We start from the raw sequence: 26160 nt of genomic DNA, 5'->3' as shown, positions 1-26160 counted from the left end.
AGAGGTTAATGCGGGATCCCCATTTGTTCCAAATCCGACTTGACCGAACAGATCCACTTGTTTCTGAATCCCTTCACTCTACCTGCCACAGCGAAGATCATGTTGATAACTCTGCAGAAGTACATGCGGGATCGCCAGTTGTTCCAGATCCGACTTGACCGAAGAGATCCACTTGTTGCTGGATGCCTTCCTTCTACCTGCCACAACGAAGATCCTGTTGGTAAGTCTGCAGGGGTTCGTGCGGGTTAGATGCCCATAGAAAAGTAGGCGCCTGTTTTTTGTACAAGTATCGATGTATTTCTGATGTTACTATAGCTCATAGTATTATTATTATTATCATCATGAATAAGTGCCTTACAATAGGGAGATATCACCGTGGAAATGATTACTTACTACAACGAAGTACAATTAAAAGGAATGGACACATTATTCAGACGAAGAAAATATGTTATATAGAAAAGGGTTCGGAAACTCTTTATTTCCATGTTAGAACTAATTTTCTACAACTCTACATAATACATTAATCATGAGAAACACACAGGAACAGAACGTACCGGCTTAATACAGGAAACTCTTTATTATATGAAATGTTCAAAATGCCCTCCGTTAGCAGTGATACACATACTCCCGATATACCTCAACGCATCCGGGATACAGTGCAACACCATTTATTATCCTTGAGTGGAAATTGGAAACTATGGAAAACTGTCTTCATTTCTGACGACGGCGGAGGTGAAACCCTCCATATCCTCAATCATCATCATCAATCGTTCTACTGATCGCTATTCAACACGATAGAATGTCACCATCCACAGCAGTCTTCAGCTCTTTGTAGACTCAGATGAAGAGGTCCACCGGTGATCATCTTTTCTTGACCGAACCATCATCTTGTTGCTATTGCTCGAAGTCCCATCATCTTCTACTAAAGTCAATGGCTTGTCGCTCTAGCCACATCTGACTATCTTCTGCTAGAATCTTTATGATGCTACATGAACCACGTGCAAGTTCACCGACGGAGTTCCTGAACTATGACATCCTTGGTCGTTCTCTGGGTCTCTTTTCTAGTACTGTAATTTCGATTATGGTGAGTCTCAGTCTTTTACAACTGGATATTATGAAATAGCATTTATAAAATGAGCCTGGTGCTCTAGGATTAATTGAGAAATGACTGTACCGTACTGAACAGAAATCTATCACAACGGGAGATGGCACAAGTGAGTCCAGACACGCCAGTGAACACATGACATGAGGAGCCTGTTTTAGTATGCAAAACCTCTGATAAGAGCAGTCAGATGTCTCCTCGGGAGGACTTCTAATGAATACATTATCGTGATCGAAGACGAACTCGGGACTTCTGATGGACTGGCTGGTCGTATCCTGGTGGCACTGATCTCTCTCCACGACTCACGACCGACCAACAGTACTTCAATCTCCCAACTTCATCGCAGTGGTTGGTGCTTGCGATACGTGCACTTCTCTACAATTAGAAGACTTAGCGAAAATCGCTACTGGCAGGAATTGTTCTAGGAAACTTAGTTCTGCTTGGTGTCGACACATAAAAATGTGTTAAAACTGCGGGTCATTCGAAAATTTGTGTAACAAAATGTGTGACGGGAGTGTAACCTAGCGACCGTGCAGGCTGTGATGTAAAGTACTGTTACATAGCAACCATGGCTATGTCATATGGCTCGTGGTCTTCTGAAATTAGTAGCCGTTGATGGATGGTCTTGACCGAGAGACATATTTATGAAAATTTGATTTTCCCGTAGGGAAATTTGATAGCATTTCTTTTAATAAGAGTCATCCGGTCATCTGGGCTCAAGGAAGAGTTCCTTATCGTCGTCTTAAGACCTATCTGCGTCAGTGGGACGTAAAGCAAGTCGTAAAAGCAAATCCACAGTGCTAGCTCTTCAGGCAAGCAACTCAATGTTGACAATATCCTAGGGATATGAGCTACGAATTTTAGGTAAATAAAGAATGAGAATATATAATTTATTTATTCCAAAAAAAAATCATTTTCTTAGTCACTGTTATCTGGTCAATTAGATTAGCAGGTTGCCTTTTTCTACAACTATGCGCGCTAATGTGAGTCAATGCAGAGTTTCAATTAAGCCCTTATAACTACATTCCGTGTGGAGAATTTTCAAAAAATCAAAAACAGCGTGAGGACATTGAACGAAGGAATACATTACAAATAGAATTATGTACTGTACATAAGTTAACTTGGCTAAAATTTGAATAAAAAAGAAAACGAGTAAGGAAACAAGCGATTTTAGGACTTTTCTTGGGAACTGCATGTAGGCCGGAAGTAATTTTCGAAATTTGTTTTTTTTAGTTTGATAGAGCTGTGCAAGATTCACAATTTGAATTCTTTGTCTGCTAAGAAATGTTTTCAAGATTAAAATAATAATACAGAAAAATTCATTGATGATGTTAACTGAGGGGGGTGGTGGTGGTGGTGGTGGTGGTGGTGGTGGTGGTGGTGGTGGTGGTGGTGGTGGTAAATTGTTAATAGGAAGCTGAACTATAAAACTATCCCATTTAACTCTGACTACAATCTAAAGGGAAAAGAGGTCCTTCATCCCGTTGAAAAGGAAAGAGAGGGTCACGAAGGGCGTAAAAATGAAACACTCTCCAGGCCTCACAATTCTAAATCCATTGGCGTCAAAAGAGAACAAGAATTGACCAAAGGAGGTCGGATAGGAAAGACGAAAACCGGGAACGTGGGACTAGCAAGTGGAAGCAATGACAATGGTGTGCTGTGTTCGCAATGATAGGTGGTGGTTATTACTGTTTTAAGAGTGATTAGAACTAGTTCACGAAAATGAACTTACCTGGAAGTTTAATACGATCAGTGGGTCTGATATACAATGCCTTATACTTCATGTATGCTCAGTCTTCAGCCCTAAGACTGGTTGGATCCTCAACAGCTCTGCCATCAGCTGTCATAGATGGCCTAGGCATCACTGAAGAAGCGTACTAGGGAAATGAGGAGTGAGGTAGTTTCCCGTTGCTCTTCTCACCGAGCCAGAAGTTGCTAGTACATATCAGTCTGCCAAGCCCACTGAAATGCATGCACCAACCGACCCTATGAGCAACATTTTCACACCATTCATAGCAGGGACTGGCTGCAGAAGGAATGGCATTACTAGCATCGCTCATACCTCAGTCACTTTCATACTGTCAAAGCCAAGTAAGAGACAGAGGCAGATCAATGAAAGTAACAAAATTACTCTAGCCCATACCAGAAGACATAGTGCACTGTAAACACTAGGTCCTGCCAGCAAAGGCAATTATACTTCATAAGTGGATTAAAGCATGAACAGAATATCATAACGTTTAATAAAGGTATTTATTTTAAAATATGCATACAATTACTACAAAGAGTTAGAAGGGTTAATCAAAACTTAAAGCATTCGCTAAGTGAATAACGCATTAGAAAATGATAAAAAAATTAAAGGAGTAGCGTAGTTTTATAATGTTATTAAAATAAAAACTGGCCTAATTAAAATGAATAACATATTTTTAAATAAAGAAATATTTAAATTTAAGGAACGATTTTGGTTCTTTATTATTTATTTATTTATTTATTTATTTATTTATTTATTTATTTATTCCTCTTCCTCGTTTTGGCAGACCATGAACCACGTTAACTCGAATTCAGCTTCATCTGTTTCTGGGCTTTAATCCTCGTCCATTTCACCTTCATCCATTCACTGTGCAGTCTCCTTTCTTCTTGAAACGATTGGTGGTGTGGATAAATTGTTAATGGGAAGTTATACTATAAAACCATCCCATTTAACTCTCACTACAATCGAAGGGGAAAACAGGTTCGGGATCTAACTCTTCCCTGAAACCTGTTCGTGGCCTTGATGCTCGCCTTGTAAGCATCCCTGTTGCTAATTTCCGTTCCTTGTATTCCCATTTTTTTCCAGGACCTTATTCACCTCCTGATACCAGCGCACCGTAGTTGCCTGATCTCAAAAACTCTTACTATTTGATTGATCAATCTTTCCGGGTTGATTATGTAGATATGTCCGAAGAACATAACTCACCTCGTCGGGTATGTGAGGTCTTTTCCATATTTTGGGATACATATAATTCTTGTTTGCTTTTCCTTCTGTATGATTCATCCTCTGTTCTTTGGGGTCTCAGTATCCTATTTATTTATTTATTTATTTATTTATTTATTTATTTATTTATTTATTTATTTATTTATTAGCTTATGAAGTATTCCTCTCCGTTGATACTAATCAGTAGGGCCCGGATTCATATGCACTAAAACTCAAAAAATATGCATGCACATATGCACTAAAATGTTGTAATTATGCACAGAAATATGCACTAAAATAAAACAAAATACACTCACCAGAAGCATTATTTAATTTTAACTCACTGTTAAATTGATAAACATGAAATAACTCCTTGGAAAATGAAGCATGACAGTAGGTTTCAACAGTTTTTCAATGTTTTCATGAGTCGATGACTTTCTGTTGTGGGCCAGAATTAATTTATACGCCAAAAATGATCATTCTACGTCGACGTACGTAACTGGGCAATACTTCTACACTGGTACTGACTGCTCGGAACATTCTTCTGGAAAGACTTTAGGCATTTTTATAGTTTAATCTGGTGAAACACTGCAATCGACGAAGAGCAAGTTAACAGATGAACGCACTTGTTTAAGCGAACGTTGGGAAACTACTGTAAGGAGAAGGAGGAAGGAATGTCAGAAAGAAGGAAATAGCTGTTGTCTAGCTGGTTGTATTGCGACAGTGAAACATTTTTCCTTGATCAGGGAATGCTTCTTATGTTCCCAAGGAATGTACAACATACAGAGTTCATTGGATTTTTCATTTCGTTCAGAAGTCTTGGATAATTTATCACTCATACGAGAAAAATATGTCTGTATATGCACTAACGCTCAAAATATGCTCGAACGTTCAAAATATGCATTTGCATATGCATTTAAAAATAATCCGGGCCGTACTAATCAGAGAGCCGTAACGGTTGACGATCCTTAGGAAGTAGTGATTATTGCTGTAAAATGGAGCACAACCAGGCACATGCAGTAGCACTAATCGCAACGAAAGTCGACCCATGGTGTTCATCGCGTAATGGTGATACCACTAGCTTGTAACGACCCACGGGGTTCCGCACCTAACTGTACTAATCACAAGTAGTCTTATGGTTCTAATGGCATCATTCCTTGGTCGCCACTTTTAGTCACCCCTTACAACTGGCAGGGGATACCTTGGGTGTATTCTTCGTCTGTATCCCCCCCCCCCTCCTTCACAGGGAGTACTGAACAAGCTGACAGTTATAATCTTCTGTTGTGAGGAGTGGCTCCGAGGTGATGTGTTTGAGAGCAACAGCCCTACACGATACGAAAGCACTTATAGCAGTACTCTTGACACCAGCTATGTTCAGCTGAGTTGTTCCTCCCCCGCATGAGGTGCACACACACAGTATATTCCCCACCCACCCACACTTGTATAACAATGGAGCGCGTACAGCAGCTCTTCCCGAGCAGAAACCAGAAGTTACAATAGGTGAGTTATTACTCGACCAAACCCACGCCGGTTAGCTTCAAGGAAGGACTTTAGGGCGTAGCAAGGAAACTCACGTTAAGGCATCCCACACAACACACCGTACAAAATATGGGGAAGGTAGAAGAAATACGTGTGTTTTATCTTTATCAGAGCTGATATCTGGAACACATAGCTCATAGAGCCGAGTGTCCTCCGTGAATGAAGTGCAAGATTCTCGTGCCACTAGGAGGCTGCCTGTTCGAGTCCCGGGGCAGTTGATTATTATTCCTTTCCACTGCATCTCATGCATATCTGCGAAGCAAGAATAGCAAAACCATTTCTCATTCATCGGATACAAAAACGTACCCATTATAATCGAAACATTCAGTTGTTGTTTTCTCAATTAAGTTTATTTTGGAAAATGCAGAATCGCAATTGTATGCTAAGCCGATAAACATTTTTTTTTTGCTAGGGGCTTTACGTCGCACCGACACAGATAGGTCTTATGGCGACGATGGTATAGGAAAGGCCTAGGAGTTGGAAGGAATCGGCCGTGGCCTTAATTAAGGTACAGCCCCAGCATTTGCCTGGTGTGAAAATGGGCAACACCGGGCGAGTTGGCCGTGCGCGTAGAGGCGCGCGGCTGTGAGCTTGCATCCGGGAGATAGTAGGTTCGAATCCCACTATCGGCAGCCCTGAAAATGGTTTTCCGTGGTTTCCCATTTTCACACCAGGCAAATGCTGGGGCTGTACCTTAATTAAGGCCACGGCCGCTTCCTTCCAACTCCTAGGCCTTTCCTATCCCATCGTCGCCATAAGACCTATCTGTGTCGGTGCGACGTAAAGCCCCTAGCAAACAAAACGGGAAACCACGGAAAACCATCTTCAGAAGCCGATAAACATACATAGCTTCAAAAATGAATGTGTTTTAATGCTCAAAACATTTGTTAGCAGATAAAGTACCTGCTACGAAAAACGTAAAATTAAGAAATGTCCTCAACTGTGCCGAAAATTGAAGGGCCAAAAGGCAAGGAAATGTTTCAAATTTTGAGTCATGTATATTATCTATCAAACTAAGAAGAAAAAAATTTCGAAAATTACTACCGACCTAAATGCAGTTCTGGAAATACAGCCTAAAATCGCTTGTTTCCCTACTCGTTTCTTTTTTTTATTCAAATCCTAGCCAAATTAACTTCTATACATGATCCCTATGCCTTTGCTGGCAGGACGTTGTGTTTACGGTGCACTATGTCTTCTGGTATGGGCTAGAGCAATATTGTTACTTTCATTGATCTGTCTCAGCTTTATCCTTGGCTTTGACAAGATGAAAGTGACTGAGGTATGAGTGATGCTAGTAATGCCATTCCTTATGCAGCCAGTCCCTGCTATGAATGGTGTGAAAATGTTGCTCATAGGGTCAGTTGGTGCATGCATTTCAGTGGGCTTGGCAGACTGATATGTAATAGCAACGGCTGGCTCGGTGAGGAAAGCAACGGGAAACTACCTCACTCCTCATTTCCCTAGTACGCCTCTTCAGTGATGCCTAGGCCATTTATGACAGCTGATGGCGGAGCTGTTGAGGATCCAACCAGCCTTCGGGCTGAGGACTAAACATACATACATACAACATACATACATACACATGATCCCTTCTGTAATGTATTCTTTGGTTCAATACCCTTAGCAGATTTTTTGGAAAAATGTCCATACCAAATGTAGTCATAAGGGCTTAAGTGAAACTGTGCATTGACTCACATTAGCGCTCGTAGTGGTAGAAAAAGGCAAACTGCTAATCTAGTCGACCGGATAACGATGATTAAGGGGGGAGACCTGTTGTAACCAAGGTTGAAGTTTACAGAACACAACTTTTATTGCTTCACTTTATAATATTTACACAAATAACTGAAATTTATTTTGAAGCAAAAAGGAATATTGAATCTTGAGAAAAGTCTGTCTTTATACAATATGTACAGGTTTGCAGTCTTTATATACACTTCTATCTTGAAAAGATAGTCTTCGTGAATTGACACGTTGATAGTCGAGAACTATCTGGCACACTAACATAAATGTTTATGAGAGTCCTTGTTTGTTGAAGTGCCTGAATTCCTAAAAAGCAAGTTCAATTGATTGAAGAAATTCCACCTAGCGAAACTAAGGGAGCTTGCATAAGTTAGGGAATGAAAATGGCTTGTAAAAGAATTACGGAACATAGGCAGCGGAAACAGGTAAGGGAGCGGTGACCAGAGGTGAAACCTCGTACTGCCAGAAATTCAGTCCACCTGGTCGAAGCACATTTTCAAGAGGAGTAGCCTCCGTGCTCGACGTAGGGTGTATTCTGGAGCTGGACACCGGGGCAAGTGGGCGAGTGAGCAGGCCGGGAGCTCCTATTTATAGTACACTCGATGGTCAGGCACGCGCACTGAGGGCTGCGCGTCGAAGCTAGCAGAATGATACACAGGCGCGCTTTCAGCTGGCTGGCGGAGCGAGAAGTGAGCGCCGGACATACAACACCCTCCCCTCCTAAATACGCCGGTACGGCGTGAAACGGCGGCGGCGCTGGCGGCGACTGCGATGCTGGGGCGGAGCTGCTGATATCTCTGTTGTATTGTCCGGAGCTGGAACTGGGCGGAGTGGCGCTGTCTCGTCCTGAAAGGAACCCATTGTTATTAAATGATCTAAAGCGCGTTCAGCAATAGATTTATCTGGTTTAGAAATAGCATCAATAGCTGGACAGGGGCGGTAGCGCAGACGTATCTGATCTTGATGGCGGCAGATACGTTTCTCCGTAGTCTGTATCTCGTAGAGACGATGACCCAAAGATCTGCAGATGACTCCAGGTATCCAGAGTGGGTTGGATTTGAATGTCCTGGTGTAGACCTTGTCGTTGAGGGAGAACTTCGTTGGTGAGGTCTTATGCTGGGCCGGAAGAGGCTGTAACAGAGAAAGTAAAGTTCTGTGAGGTCGTCCATGGAGCTTCTGTGCAGGAGTGATATTATCAGCGCCGGGTAGAGTTCTGTAGGTGTTTAAGAGTTGGAGCAAGGCTTGGTCTTTAGTTAAGCCTGAAGAGACAGCTTTCTTCATACTTCTTTTAAATGTTTGTACGAAGCGTTCAGCTTCACCATTAGATTGAGGGTGAAAAGGTGGTGCTAGGATATGACGAATGCCATTATGTGTACAAAAGTTCTGAAAAGCAGTAGCTGTAAATTGAGGTCCGTTGTCCGAAATGAGTACTTGCGGTAAACCTTCTGTAGTAAAGATTTTCTGGAGAGCACGAATGGTAGCTTCGGTTGTAGTAGTCGAATGCATATCTACTACATATGGAAAGTTTGACAGTGAATCGATGACTATTAACCACATGGAATTGAGGAAAGGACCTGCGAAATCGATGTGAACTCGTTCCCATGGAGTAGTAGCAGGAGGCCATGAAGCAAGATCAGAAGACGGGGCGTTCTGATTCGTTTGACATTGCTCACAATGACGTATTAGCTTTTCGATGGCGGCATCAATACCGGGCCAGTAGCAGTGTTGACGGGCGAGTTGCTTTGTTCTGGAGATACCCCAATGGCTTTGGTGTAATAATTCGAGAACTTGTTTCTGTAGGCTAAGTGGGATAACCACTCGGAAGATGGTGCCTGCTTCTAGTAGTACAACTCCGGCACGAGTCGTGAGACGATGCTGCATACGATGATAAGGTGCCAGGTGGGCAGGAAGTTTGCTCTGAAGAGGCCAACCGTTGCGGATGTAAGTACGTACAGTAGCAAGTGTACTGTCCTTATCCGTAGCTTTAGCTATGCAGGTAGCATCAATAGGAAAACTGGATACAGTATCTTCAAGTTCTATGTCCAACTGAAGACATTCAGATTCTTGAGAATCGAAGGCAGTATCAGGACCAACGGGTAAGCGGGAGAGGGCATCAGCATTACAATGCTGGGATGTGGCTCGATATACAATCTGATAGGAATAATCAGAAAGGAACATGGACCATCTTTGAAGCTTTCTGAGGGAATTCTCTGGGATCTTATTACCAGGATGGAATAAGTGTACGAGAGGCTTATGATCGGTAATGATCAGGAAATGGTTGCCATAAAGATATTCATTGAAACGGCGAATACCAAAGATGATGGCTAAAGCTTCTTTCTCTATCTGTGAGTATCGACGTTGATGGTCATTGAGTGTTTTCGAAGCGAAGGCGATGGGGCGTTCTTGTCCATGACGATCCTTCTGGGAGAGAACTGCACCGACACCGTAGTCTGAAGCGTCAGTAGCTAGCGTGATGATCTTGTCGGGCTGAAAATGAGTGAGTTGTATAGCTTGAATCAAGGCGTTGGTGATTGTTTTCCAGGCCTGTTGGCATTGCGGAGTCCACTGAAACTTAACACCTTTTTTACGTAGAGCGTTTAATGGAGCTGCCACTGTAGCGAAGCGTGGAATGAACTTATTATAATAGTTCGCTTTGCCTATGAAGGACTGAAGCTGCTTGAGGTTCTGAGGTGCTGGCATGTTTACTATCGCGGAGACATTCTGCATACTAGGACGAATTCCATTCTTATCAAGTATATGTCCGAGGTAGTGAACTTGAGGCTGAAAGAAGGTACATTTAGCGAGATTCGCTCGTAATCCATTGTCTTTCAATGTCTGGAGAAGAAGGCGGAGATTGGTTAGATGTTCCTGATGATCTTTTCCAGTAACAATAATATCATCCAGGTAGTTAGCACAACCGGGAATTGAGGCGGTGAGTTGAGCCAAATAGCGCTGAAAAATAGCCGCTGAGGATGAAACACCGAATGGGAGCCGCTGGAGCTGTAGCAGTCCTAGAGGAGTGTTGAGTGTGAGAAATTTCTTAGATTCTTCGTCTAAAAGTAGCTGGAGATATGCTTCTTTAAGATCAACTCGAGAGAAGAATTGTCCACCAGAGAGACGACGGAATAAGTCTTCCGGACGTGGAATAGGAAAGATATCGGTTTCGAGTTGTGCGTTGACTGTAGATCGAAAATCACCACAAAGTCGAACATGACCATCAGGTTTCTTGATTACCACGAGTGGAGTAGCCCATTGACTAGAAGTAACTGGTACTACAATGCCAGTTTGTATCCATCTTTCTAATTCTTTCGTGACCTGGTCTTGAAGTGCTAGGGGTACTGGACGTGCTTTGAGGAAGCGAGGCGTAGCTCCGGATTTCAGCTGTATGTGAGCTGTATAGTCTTTTGCTGTTCCGAGCTGAGAGTCGAAGACTTCAGGAAACTGCGCTAGGAGAGCGGTAACGTCAGAAGTAGGATGCAATGTAGATACGACGTTAATGTTGTCATGTATCTGGAAACCAAATAAGTTAAATAGATCCATGCCCATAATGTTTGATGCAGTGTAGTTGTTAACCACGAGAAGAGGAATGGCCTTCTGAATTCCTTTATAACTAGCCTGAAGCTTAATTTGACCTTTGATGTCAATTTTCTTCTTGTTAAATGTCACAAGCTGGATGTCAGCTGGAGAGCATGAAGGTGAACCTAAGTCGTGGTAGGTAGTCAGGTTAATAATAGAGACAGGTGATCCAGTGTCTAATTGAAAATCGACAGATCGATCAGAGAATGAGAGAGGAATGATGATTTTGTGAGAATCCTTTGTGGGAAGAATAAGATTGATCTGATCAACTTCCATGTCTTGGCGGGGCTGTATATGCTTCCGGCGCGCTGCAGTAGTCTTAGCAGGGCGGAGCGAACTTTGACAGACAGTCTGAATGTGTCCAAGTTTATTACATCGTTCACAAGTAGCTTTGAAAAAACGACAGTCACGACGTTCATGATGCTTGAAACAACCGCGGCAGGAAGGCAGGAGTTTCGAGGTGCTGTTAGAATTGGGCTTCCGTGTAGCATTACGAGAGGGAACCTGGCGAGAATGCTTGGTGGAGAGCGCCTTATCCGTACGGTTCACTGTAGCAGAGGACTTGCGGGCCTTAGGCGAGACTTGTGCAACTTCGTGTGGAGAAGCTATGGCTGCGGCAGTCTTGGTAGTAAGCTCATAAACCGTAGCAATACGCTGGACGTCTTCTAAAGAAGGGTTACTCCGCTTGACAGCGTCAAAACGTATTTTGTCTTCAGGAGTATGTAAAATTATCATGTCCCGAATGAGAGAATCAGTGTAGGATGAACCACAACCGTCCTTGGAGCAGATGAACTGGCAGGGTTTAGCTAGACCACGCAATTCAGTTATCCATTCCGTATGTGTCTGATGGGGTTGCTTTCTGCTCTGAAAAATTTATAGCGAGCGGCCACTATGTGAGGAGCTTTGGCATAGTGTTCCGTAAGACGGGCCAAGAGCTGTGTGAAGGGTACCTCAGATAAGTGTTCTTCTGGACTTAATTTACGTAGTAATTCACACGTAGCATTGCCAACCGAACTAAGAAATAGTGCGCGGCGGCGTTGATCATCTGTGACAGAATGGCAGATGAAATGCTGTTGCAAGCGGGCTAAATAAACTGACCATTCTTCCTTAGCTGGATCAAAAGCAGAGAACGGAGGAATAGCTGATGGCTGTGTAGAGACAGAAATAGCTTGAATAGCCTGAATTAATGCTGCCTGTTGTTGTTGCATAAACTGTTGTTGTTGCTGCTGTAAGGCTTGGAAAACCGTAGCGAGTTGTTCCGCAGTAGCCATTGCGAGATGCGTGCGAGAAAGAGTAAGGTAAGCTGTGTGTCAGAACTGGTTAGAGTGTCGTTGTTGGTTAGCACGTCGCCGTAGAGTGGACAACTGGGCCCGTTGAATTGTAGTGTTGGTTTCGTGTGTACCTCGTCGCTATAGAGTTGGCAACTGGGCTGAAGAATTGTAGTTTGTTGCTTTTTTACCTCGTCGCCATAGAGTTGGCGACTGGGGCCGATGAATTGTATTTTGGTGCTGTTTTACCTCGTCGCCATAGAGTTGTGTTGTAACCAAGGTTGAAGTTTACAGAACACAACTTTTATTGCTTCACTTTATAATATTTACACAAATAACTGAAATTTATTTTGAAGCAAAAAGGAATATTGAATCTTGAGAAAAGTCTGTCTTTATACAATATGTACAGGTTTGCAGTCTTTATATACACTTCTATCTTGAAAAGATAGTCTTCGTGAATTGACACGTTGATAGTCGAGAACTATCTGGCACACTAACATAAATGTTTATGAGAGTCCTTGTTTGTTGAAGTGCCTGAATTCCTAAAAAGCAAGTTCAATTGATTGAAGAAATTCCACCTAGCGAAACTAAGGGAGCTTGCATAAGTTAGGGAATGAAAATGGCTTGTAAAAGAATTACGGAACATAGGCAGCGGAAACAGGTAAGGGAGCGGTGACCAGAGGTGAAACCTCGTACTGCCAGAAATTCAGTCCACCTGGTCGAAGCACATTTTCAAGAGGAGTAGCCTCCGTGCTCGACGTAGGGTGTATTCTGGAGCTGGACACCGGGGCAAGTGGGCGAGTGAGCAGGCCGGGAGCTCCTATTTATAGTACACTCGATGGTCAGGCACGCGCACTGAGGGCTGCGCGTCGAAGCTAGCAGAATGATACACAGGCGCGCTTTCAGCTGGCTGGCGGAGCGAGAAGTGAGCGCCGGACATACAACAAGACCCAGCTTAACAAAGGAAAATATAGGTTAATATTCATTTGATTGTTAAATATGCTACAATTGTTCTTGACAATTGCTGCACATATCCCAGTGTTGGCATGCTTCCTGGCAACCAGTAGCAACTTCAATAATGTCAGAATTTTGATTATTTTAATATTTTAAAATAAAATATTCAAAATTTCTCACCTTTTTAACAGTATATCACTGTTTCCCTTATAAATTCCAAGTTTATAAGAATTTTCGTATTTTTCCTTTTTTAAAGTGTGTATCAAAACTCCAGCTACAACATGAACCTCAATCATTAACGTAGACTGTGATTTGGAATTTTTTTGTCGCGTTTTTATTCCGAACACCAGAAAATATTGATAGCTTTTTAAATAAAATTATATAAAATCGAATTTAAATCCTATTGATCTGAATGAGGTACAGACTGTAGTACAACATTGTGGGAGCAAACTCTGAAAATATCATAATTATCCGCGAATCAGTCATAGAGTTATGAAGGAAACCGTGATATATTGTTAAAAAGGCGGGAAATTTTGAACATTTTATTTTTAAAATTGTAATTAGAATTTTGACATTATTGAAGTTGCTTCTGATTGCTCTTAAGCATGCCAATCCTGGGGGTATGTGGAGCATTTGTCAAGAACGTTTGTAGCATATACAACAATCGAATGAATATTGGCCTATTTTCCCCGTGTTGAGCTACGTCTCCCCTCTTAAGAAAAGGACTGCAATTCTTAGGAATAAATGAAGAATATACGTAGGTCGAGTCATAAGTCATGGCAACTATTTTTTTTTCTCGCGAACAGGAGACAACACAGGAAATCTAAGATATGCATTTGGAAACGTACGGTATGTACTTGCGTGTGATGCCACTAGGTGGTGTATGTAAACGGCAGTGTGGGTCTAAGCATGTACCAAATTCAGTGTGTGAGTGAGAGCGTCACAAAATGGAAGTCAACAAGCAGGAGCAACGATCGTGTATTAAAATAGCAGTTCTCCGCGGCAGAAATGCACGCCATTGCCATGCAGAGCTGCGGGAAGCATTAGGTGTGCATGCCATGCCCTATAGAACAGTCGTGAGGTGGGTGGAGACGTTCGAACGGGGTAGAGTATCAACTGTCGATTTGCCTCGCCCAGGCCGTCCAGTGTCCATGGACAAAGATGTACGGATAATGGTCTGTAACCTGTGGAGACCTGTTTACCAATAGCCTGTGTTCTGTCACTTTCCTACGAGAATCTCCTGCAGTCAGAATTTGTCTTCAGGAATATGCATATGTACATGTCCTATATTTCCAAATGCATATCTTAGATTTTCCGTGTTGTCCCCTGTTCGCGAGAATGAAATTAGTTGCTATGACTTATGACTCGACCCTCGTATCCTCATACTTTATTATATTTTATTTACCTAAAATTCGTAGCTCATTCCCCTACGACGTCTTCAACATTGAGTTGCTTGCGTAAAGGGCTAAAACTGTGGATTTTTCACCACTCAACACTTGGCCCAACACGGGAATTTTCCTGCCTTTAATGACTGCTTGTAGATCTCATTTGCTGTTTGCTCTTCTCAACAACCTTTTATTGGTAAAATTTTGGACCCAATATATTTATCGTCATCCTTCTATGCAAGCACATTCCTCGAGTAACATCGTGTGGTAAAATTTTTCAGATGGTTAATTTTAATAAATTATTCATCATCATCATCATCTTCATTGTCATCTTGTGCATTCTGTCTCATGATGTCTTTATACCTATGACGAATTTCCTCTAGGTGAGTAACTAATGAGACAATGTGCCACTGAAGAAAGTATTTATTAGCGTGTTTGTTGACCTTCCACGAGAGCATCTTCTAGGTAATCCAAATTATAGGTCATCGATGATAGAACATATGCAATGGTTAAATTCCATACCCAGCTTATTTTCTCCAAATGGCGCCAGCACCATATCTCAAAAGGCAACACATTTCCTAATGTTGCCTTTGCTCACGGTCCAGGTAGCAACACAGTATATCAAAAGTTACCAAACGTAGGTCCTTACAAGTTCTTTTTTACTGAAACTGAAGCATGGCGTGCCAAGATAGCACTGATTATTTTTCGCGAAATGCAACAGTTTAATCGCACTGAATCTCCTAGACTAAGAAGAACAAACAACTTAGTCGTAGAGTACAATAAAATATCAACAAAGTTAGCTCTACCAATCCACGAGGAATGTGAACCACTGAAATCAAGATTTCCACCAGCTAAAACAGAACAAGATATCATGAACAAAAATAAACAACTTTCCCTTTGCGAAAATAAAATGATCATAAACATGTCTCTCGGTGATGACCATCCATCGACGTCTGATGATTTCAGATGACCACCAGCCGTAAGATATAGCCTGCAGAGTGGCTAGGTAACATTGTCTGGCAATCCATCTATACCTTACATCACAGTCTGCACGATTGCTAGATAACATTGTCTAATCATCCATCCATACCTTACATCACTGCCTGCACGGTTGCTAGGTAACAGTGTCTGATCATCCATCCATACCTTACATCACTGCCTGCACTGTTGCTAAGCAACATTGTCTGGCCATCCATACATACGTTACATCACTGCCTGCACGGTTGCTAGGTAACAGTGTCTGATCATCCATCCATACTTTACATCACTGCCTGCACGATTGCTAGGTAACATTGTCTGGCCATCCATCCGTACTTTACATTACTGCCTGCACGATTACTAGGTAACATTGTCTGGCCATCCATCCAAACCTTACATCACAGTCTGCACGATTGCTAGGTAACATTTTCTGATCATCCATCCATACCTTACATCACTGTCTGCACGATTGCTAGGTAACATTGTCTGGCCATCCATCCAAACCTTACATCACAGTCTGCACGATTGCTAGGTAACATTTTCTGATCATCCATACATACCTTACGTCACAGTCTGCACGATTGCTAGGTAACATTGTCTGATCATCCATCCATACTTTACATCACTGCCTGCACGATTGCTAGGTAACATTGTCTGGCCATCCATCCGTACTTTACATTACTGCCTGCACGATTACTAGGTAACATTGTCTGGCCATCCATCCAAACCTTACATCACTGTCTGCACGATTGCTAGGTAACATTGTATGGCCACCCATCCATACCTTACATCACAGTCTGCATGACTGCTAGGGGCGTAACATTGTCTGGTCATCCATCTATACTTTGCACGATCGCTAGGGTTACACTTTCGTCACGCTAACTTGCGTAACGTGTTTGTGGCAATCGATAGGCTGTTGGAATGGACCAGTGCAGTTCGAAATGATTGGCACGCCTTCTTTATCACCCACTCCCCTCCAACTGATACTGATTTACCATGCTTCTTTATCACCCACTCCCCTCCAACTGATATTGATTTACCATGCTAAACTTGGGTTGCGCTGAACAGGGACTGAACGAACCATGGACGATGTTCATGCTCGATAGGAGGATATGAGATCGTACCCGAACTCTGATTGCGGTACACAGAAGCATACAATACGGCACATCGTCACCGATTATGTCAAGGGCTCTGTTTGAATGCGTCAGAATGCTATCGAATGGCTGGACAACTCTACCATTTCCCCATTTGTTTCGGCCAGTCGAATACAGGCACAGTATCAAATGTCTACCGTAAGAAGCGACTTGAAGTGTCACCTGGGGCTGTCAACTCGAATGAGTTGGTTGGATACCACGGGGACATTGCAGTGCCTTTCATTTCAACGCACACTATTTGGACGGTTGAATTTTATAGCATAGAAGTACAAATTACACGTTTGTATTGAAGGTTAGATTCGCGCATTTTAAACAGTCAACAATGAATATTAGGCCTCTTTGTTTCTCAGTCATCCATAAATATTTCACATCACAGCCTGCACCGTTGATAGGTACCATCGCGACACACATTTTGTATCGCTAAGTGCGTGACGTAAATTTTCAAATGACCCGCAGACTTAAGAAAACACTGACGGTAAATGAAATCCCAACACCAAGATGGCAATGGTTTGGAGGAATGCAATTTAGGCAAAGCAATTATCTAGGTTATGCGCCGACACAGGATTTCACCCTCTCCGTACCTCATCATCTTCTTCTCCTTTTTCTACCACTTTTCCCACACCTGTGGGGTCGCGCGTGCGAACTTTCTAGCACAAGTCGATTTGGCTTTGTTTTACGGCCGGATGCCCTACCTGACACCAACCCTATATGGAGGGATGTAATCACCATTGCGTGTATCTGCGGTGGTCGGTAGAGTAATGTGTTGTCTGAATATGAAGAGGAAAGTATTGGGACAAACATAAACACTCAGTCCCCGGGTCAGATGAATTAATCAGAGGCGATGAAAATCCCCGACCCGGCCGGGAATTGAACCCGTCACCCTCTGAACCGAAGGCCTCAACGCTGACCATTCAGCCAATGAATCGGACACATCATCATCATCATCATGATCATCATCATCATAATTCTTTTCTTTACAATTAGCTTTACGTAGCACCGACACCGTCGCACCATCGTCTTATAGCGACGATGAGATAGGAAAGGGATAGGAGTAGGAATGAAGCAGCCGTGGCCTTAGTTAAGGTACACTCCCAACATTTGCCTGGTGTGAAAATGGGAAAACCGGGCGTAGAGACGCGCGGCTGTGAGCTTGCATCCGGGAGATAGTACGTTCGAATCCCACTATCGGCGGCCCTAAGGATGGTTTACCGTGGTTTCCAATTTTCACACCAGGCAAATGCTGGGGCAGTACCTTAATTCATGCCACGGCCGCTTCCTTCCCACTCCTAGGCCTTTCTTATCCCATCGTCGCCATAAGATCTATCTGTGTCGGTGCGACGTAAAGCCCCTAGCAAAAAAAAGTAAATGGGTAACCATGGAAAACCAAATTCAGGGCTGCCGACAGAAGGATTCGAACCCACTATCTCCCGAATGCAAGCTGATAGCTTAACAGCACGGCCAACTCACTCGGAATCATCATCATCCTACGTCCAGATACGAACGTTACCCATGGGCATGAAATTAAAAGATCTGCACCAAGGACAGTCCCGTTTTTTAATCAGCAATCATAATCGCTGTTCTCATGTTTCAAGCCGGTCTTGAGCCACGTGCAGATTTACCAACATCACCTCGCAAAGCCCGCGAAGCGATCTGATTGGCTAATTGCAGCAGCTGATAAAATGACAATGGTGTGAGATATCGAATTAGTTCATTAAAATTATGTTTCAGTATGACCAACCTTCTAACGCTCATACAGGAACTCGAACCCGTCACCCCACCCCCCACCCCCAGACCCACACTCGTAACACTACATCACTCAGCTGCTACATGCTCTGAGCTTACCCGCTGTAACAGATGTGGTGGTCCTCACCGCCACACTGCTTGCACGGTGCCACGGGACCAGGCGAGGTGCGCCAAGGCAGTCACGCCGCCTCATTCCCTGGATGCCCCTTCATAAAAAAAAAGGCAGTTAAGATACACTACAGACACGCACAACACTTACCCTCACACAATTAACCTCCCCCGTTCTTAAATCTTCCAGTCCCTCCACCCTCGAACCCAGGACCCTCCGCCTCAGATCTCACTACCCAGCTTAACCAGGACATCTCTACCATGCTCAACATTCTCCTACTAAAACTACTTTCAGCCCAAAACCAGACTCCACACCCCAACATGCCCCCCAGACAGTTAATCATTAACTAACACCCCCAACCACCAAGAATCCCCCACCAAGACAAACCAAGTCCTCACTTCCTCAAAGCACTGGAACTCGGGTACAGCCGAGGCGGTGTGCCACCACCTGCAAAAATTAGATGCTGATTTTTTTACAAATTTAACACCTATAGATGCTGATTTGCCACTTAACATCCGCAAATACTTGCTCTTTTAATATGCTAAAAGAGCAGGTTGCGAACTTAACATACGATGCAGCGTTGCAAATATCCGAACGCAACACTAAGCTAGGCAAACCCTGAATACTAAGAGGCCAAGCCACATCGTATACCCTCTTCAGTCCCGAGCCTGTTGATACATTCAATGCGTTATATTTTGCTCAAATAATTTTTAAAAATTCACCATAGAAAATTAGTGTGTTTCACTAAGTTGTTTTATTCGTGTAGTATAAATGCTACATCAGGACTCAGAGTTGACTTTCCTACCATTATTACTTTTTTCCTTAAATTATTTTGTTTTATTGTAAGTAGACAAAACCACATGTAGAGCATATGCTACATACGGACTGAGGAGGATACAAAACACTCACAACACTACACACTTACACAATTAAGCAACATTGGGCGTGGTCACCCACTGGATGGGTGACCAACACAATACTGTCTTAGTCACTTACAAAATACGATAATATCACCTTACTGGAAATATTAAACTTTACAATGTCATCAATTCAAATTCTAAATTACACCACAGTCTAAAAACACTAACGACCGGCAGAGGAGCTCTGATGGGAGCACCGGTCTCGATACTTCACGTACCACCTGTCTAAGACAGGTGGACCATACAGAAACCTAGGGCCCGGTTCACGTTGTTTCCGACCACCCTGTATATTTTTCTCCTCTTTTTTTACAAGTTGCTTTACGTCGCACCTACATCGTCCACCATCATCTTATGGCGACGATGGGACAGGAAAGAGCTAGGAGTGGAAAGGAAGCGGTCGTGGCCTAAATTATTGTAAAACCCCAGCATTTCCCTGGTGTGAAAATGGGAAAACACGGAAAACCATCTTCAGGCCTGCCGACAGTGGGGTACGAACATTTTCTCCTCTAAGCATACAGACGATTAAAATCCCCGACCCGGCCGGGAATCGAACCCGGGACCCTCTGAACCGAAGGCCAGTACGCTGACCGTTCAGCCAACGAGTCGGACCCTCTAAGCATACAGTAAAATGTCTTAAAAAGTATATAATTCAAACAAATGTGTGGGGACCGTGTCGAAACCACAGCCATAAATATTTTGGGTGTAGAGTACTGTACGTTACGTGGTAGTTTAGATTCATGTGACTGAGCAGAGTTAAGTTTAGAGGGAATTCTCTTCTTGGTCACGCTCTACTCTAGTGATTGTTGAAAAATAATATTATTTCCAACCTCCATCAATTCGATGACATCCTTTCAATGTTCTCGGACTAGCGGCTCGACGGGACCTGTGTGAAGGTACGAAATACCCTTCTCTCCCAGTCAACGATGACCGCCAAGTGGTAAGAGGGTATTCATTTTTATGCAGTCATTTAATACATGCAGTTAATTGTTTCTCAAACTAAGAAAAATATTATAAAATTGTTCAAATATACTTACTAATATACAGTAATTCCCATAAATAGTAGTTAAAAGTATTTTTAATATTAACTATTATATTATAGACTTAACATATGAGATACTTCTTAGAATTTAAATACTTCATAGAGTACAGGCCAACGGCCGTAGCCGTATTGAAACACCGGATCCCGTGAGATCTCCGAAGTTAAGCAACATTGGGCGTGGTCAAGAACTGGATGGGTTGCCACGCGCTGTTGGTAGAGGTAAGGGAATGGAGGAGCGGAAAGGAACTGGCCACCTTAACGTACGTAAACTCCGGCTCCGCCTCTGTGAAGGTTCGGACCTGCCTTCGGGCAGAATACACCCTTACCTTACCTTGTAGAGTATAGGATACCTCCACATACATATTCTTACTACTAGCCAGATACATTTCCATTTTTACCGTTTAATTAATTTTCCCACATTCATCTTATAATATTATATAGTTGTTCACTCTGGTTTCTTCCATTCTCTGTTTATTTTACAAGTTGCTTTACGTCTCACTGACACAGATAGGTCTTATGGCAACGATGGGACAGGAAAGGGCTAGGAGTGTGAAGGAAGCAGCCGTGGACTTAATTAAGGTGTGCCTGGTGAGAAAATGGGAAACAAGGCTAAACCATCTTCAGGGTTGCCGACATTGGGGTTCGAAAACACTATCTCCCGAATACTGGCTATTGGCCCCACTTAAGCGACTGCAGCTCTCGAGCTCGGTGTGTTTATTAACTTAACAATAGTGTAAAGTTCGTGTTCATTTGATTCGACCTATCTCCCTCCCATCTATCTATTTCTCTCTGATCCTCCTTGTTTCCTTACAGTCTTTTAGTACGTGAGCCACTTCCATAACTTGATTTGCATAAAATGCATCGAATTTGCTCATATTTTAGTCTTATAGGTTTATTATTACATACAGTACTCCCATTAGCCACCAAATTATCCCTTTAATTTCCCTTTTTGTTAATATTCCTGTCCTTACTCCCATATTTTTAATTTTAGAAAATACAGCAATTGTTCTCCTGCTGTTATGGGAGCAGTAGGTGCACCACCGGGCGAGTTGGCCGTGCTGTTAGGGGCGCGCGGCTGTGAGCTTGTATCCGGGTGATGGTGGCTTCGAATCCCACTGTCGGAAGCTCTGAATATGGTTTTCCGTGGTTTCCCATTTTCACACCAGACAAATGCTGAGGCTGTACCTTAATTAAGGCCACAGCTGACTCCTTCCAACTCCTAAGCCTTTCCTATCCCATCGTTGCCATAAGACGTATCCGTGTCAGTGCGACGTAAAGCGACTAGCGTCGTGGCGTTCGGCCGTCGCAGATTTCTTACGTTGTACAGAACATAGGCTCTCTTAGCTACTTTCAGTGAATAACAAACGTTTATATATTGTGCATAGCTTGAAGAATGGCTACTGTACGATATTAACATAACAAATGAATAACAATCCAGTACTTTATATACCGGTGACAAGAACAATATGACTAAGAGACTACGTAGAATGTATAGACGGTGTCACTACAATACCTCGTATCTGACAATGCCCTTCCCATCCATTACTCTCCTCAAGACAGGTCGCGCCTCCTAGCCACATACGGATATGCAGTCCATTAGTACAATTTTCGTTGGGTTCATTTTCCTATTGTACCCGTAAAAGAAATTGAAGACTTTATTGTACCATGTTGTAGAAATCCATGGTTGTATGCACTTATACAATATAAGGCGTGATCAAACAGTTTCCCATTGAGGGGCTGCTACAGCAGACATGCAACGTAGCGCGACTCCGATGCGGGTATATAAGCGCAGACATGTAGGCAATGGGATTAGTGTGTCAGTCGTGTCGTGCCCAGGTGCGTGCGTTAAATGGTGGCCACGCCAACTGCCGTTATTACCAAATACGTCCAAACAGGACCAATGTGTTGTTATTCTGTTCTTGGCTTCCGAAGGATAAACACTGGTGAACATCCGTCGGAGAATGAAGGCAGTGTATGGGGCAGCATGTGTGTGTCGAAACTCACCCTTGTGGAATAGTGCACCATATTCCGTGCGGATCGCGTTTCGACACAAGACGGTGGTCGATCTTGGAGGCCAGCCGCATCCAGCAAAAGCGGGCGGTGGATGAGGCGATTAGGTCGGACCGATGTGATTATCATGCCTTCGGTCCCCTCAAAGAGGCCTTGAAGGGTCGACGCTTCCTATCGGAGGAGGATGTGCAGCAGGCGGTTACGGACTTCTTCACGCAGCAGGACACAGTGTTTACTACACGGGGATCTTCAACCTGGTGCGTCAGTGCTCACGGCGATTTTGTTTCTTTTTTTTTTTTTTTTTTTTTTTTGCTAGGGGCTTTACGTCGCACCGACACAGATAGGTCTTATGGCGACGATGGGATAGGAAAGGCCTAGGAGTTGAAAGGAAGCGGCCGTGGCCTTAATTAAGGTACAGCCCCAGCATTTGCCTGGTGTGAAGATGGGAAACCACGGAAAACCATCTTCAGGGCTGCCGATAGTGGGATTCGAACCTACTATCTCCCGGATGCAAGCTCACAGCCGCGCGCCTCTACGCGCACGGCCAACTCGCCCGGTTGTTTCATTTGTATCCCGATTCAAGAATGTACGACTGTGGAACGGAAACTTGTTGTTCGCCCCTTATACTGTATAATGTATTCAAGATTCACTTCCCTTTACACATTAGCCTAGAAAAATGAACCTACCGACAATAATTGTACTTAACTTATGGACTGCATATCCGTATGTGGCTGGAAAATAATGGATAGTAAGTCCATTGTAACATAGCAGGTACTGCACTGACACTGTCGTATGAGGATCAAGTAGTTACATAGAGAGACCGAGATGAGGGGTCACAGTACTGCATCTAATGCACATACAGACATGGACAAAGGTATTTATACCCCAAACCATCCAAAATAAAATACTTTATTGCTGGACCAATACGGAGTACAGGTCAAAATTACAAACCGAAACGTATGCCTTGTACAGGGGTGGTCATTACAAAGCACAAAATAAACGGGAAGTAAATAACAGTACATAAAAAAGCAACAAATTCGTACTCCATGACACTACTTGTCTGGACATAAGTATTCATACCATATTACAAAAGAGTTCACAACTCAATGAAGAAACAGTTATTACCAACTCGATCAGTAGCGCGTTTGTTTGCCTTTCCTGTATATTATGTCTTTTAACCTGCTGGGTATTGGAACTCCAGTTTCCGTGTTAGTTTACATGAAATGTTCCCCCATTCCTGTTATAGTAACTGTTTCAAGTGTGTTCTACTGTTATGTGGTGTTTTCTTCGTCTGGACTCCAATTCAGTCCGTAGATGTTCGATGGGGTTGGTGTCCTGCGATTGGGAAGGCGGTTTTAATGTGTGCGGCGTGTTGTAGAGTACCCACAAAAGAACAATTTCCGCCGTATGTTTGGGTTCATTGTCGTGTAGGAAGTAAACGTCATTAGCAATCCCAAGCTCTTCGGTGCTTTTGCGAACGTTTTCTTTCAGGGTGTTCAAATATTGAAATCTGTCCGTAAATACCAACTCCCCGACACCTGAAGCGACCATTGAGCCCCACACCATAACCCCACCCCCGCCGTGCTTCATAGTGGTAACGAAGTTCTGCTCATCGAGCTCTGTGTTAGGGCGTCTCCACACTAAAATGCATCCATCACTTCGGAAAATATTAAGGTTACTCTTATCTGTAAACATCACTGTCGACCAAAACGCATTATCTTTCGTCACACATTCTTTTGAAAATTGTAGTCTCCTCCGTCGATTCACTTTCGTTATGTGCGGTTTTTTTTCTAGATCGATACCCAGCACGATGAAGGACCCTCATTACTGGCTTGTTTGACACTGCATGATGGAAATATTCTGCCAGCTGCGATGCTATTGCCGAAGATGTAGTGTGTGGTTGTTTTTTAATTGTGGTTACTATGAACCTTTCTTCTCGTGCGGTCAGTTTCTTCGGACGTCCACTTCTTTTCTTGCTTATAAGAACATCCTGTCCTTTTAACCTTTGTATGATGCTTTGCACAGTTGGTTTACTTCTTCCAATGATGTTTCCGATCTCGGAATACGATTTTCCTTGGCGGTGAAGGCGTAGAGTAAGTCGTCTCTCTTCAACAGACGTTTCCTTGGTTTCCCTTGCCATTGGATCAGTACCGTGTATGACCAGCTGATCAGTCCGTCTCTGTCTGCATCTACAACACAACTAACGCCAATGAACAACACAGGTTCCTCTTTACTCGTCCAAACGCCATTTTTACTCGTAAGGTATGAATGCTTATGTCCAGGCAAGTAGTGTCATGGAGTACGCATTTGTTGCTTTGTTATGTACTGTTATTTACTTCGTTTATTTTGTGCTTTGTAATGACCACTGCTGTACAAAGTATACGTTTGGGTTTGTAATTTTGACCTGTACTCCGTATTGGTCCAGCAATAAAGCATTTTATATCGGATGGCTAGGGGTATGAATACTTTTGTCCATGTCTGTATAACTCAACCAGCAACATTGCGAACAAGATCAATACTTTTCAGCATAGCGCTGTGTCTTTTGGTTTGAAATTAAAACTGTATCGTGCAATTCCTTAGTGAGATTAAATTGTAGACTATCGTCTTGCGGATGACTCATATGCCTAGATATAGGTGTATTATGTAATAGAACGTCCCAGTTGAAAGTGAACGAGTCGGAAAATGTGGAAGAATTAGAAAATTTTTTAACCAGGATGTAGAAAACTTGAAAAATTCTGTCCTGACAGAGAACTAATAAGGAACCGACTCAAATAACTTCTACCTGATTCTCACTTCCACAGCATGTTCACTTGAATATCTCTAGTTATAAATATGGGTGGAGGTGGAATACAAAAGGAGGATCCATATCACGCTGGTTTAAAACAACGAGACTATGCTTCCATGACCACTTTATCTGAAGAGGTAATTCGTGAAGAACTCGAGCTAACAGCTGTGAACACCTAAAGTAAAAACTTGATCGCAGCCATTAAGCTGATTGTAAATGGTTTATACCTTTCTAACATGGAGATAAATTTTTGCACGGTGCTTGAAGAAAGTTGTTTGAGGTATGAAGCGATAGCTAAGAGAACTATAATACGAGACGTAGTTATAATAATAATAATATATTTCAAGAAAGCCTAGCCTATGATTCGGTTGATCGCAAATCACTCTTTCGAATGTTGAAAGAACAAGTTTCAAAAGTGAACACACTTGCAATCATAAAACAGACACTGGAAGTCAGAAAGTTCAAGGTTAAATTCATGCAGGAACTCTCAGGTCCCATTGAGATCAAAACGGGAGTAAGATATGGAGATGGACTCTCACCTTTAATCTACAACTGCGTTCTTGAAAACTTGATACAAGAATGGCGCAAACAGAAATCAGTCCTCAAATTTCACCAACCAATCACTTCAGGCATAGATTGCCTAGAATATGCAGACGACCTAGCAATATTTACCCGAGACATTTCAACAGCCCAAAATCAGACTGAACTCCTGAAATAAATTGCGGATAAAGTCGGCCACCAGATATCTTTTGATAAGACAGAATACGTGACCTGTAAAGGAAAAGCACCAAAATTCATGGAGACAAACAATTCAGGTAAATACAATATACTCGAAACAAAAGTAAACTAAATTAGATAACTAAAGTTGGAATCTACAAACCGACTCACCCAAAATATCTATAACAAAA

This window comes from Anabrus simplex, chromosome 11, assembly GCF_040414725.1.
Source record: "Anabrus simplex isolate iqAnaSimp1 chromosome 11, ASM4041472v1, whole genome shotgun sequence".
Lineage (NCBI taxonomy): Eukaryota > Metazoa > Arthropoda > Insecta > Orthoptera > Tettigoniidae > Anabrus > Anabrus simplex.
Note: the sequence above shows the minus strand (reverse complement) of the source record.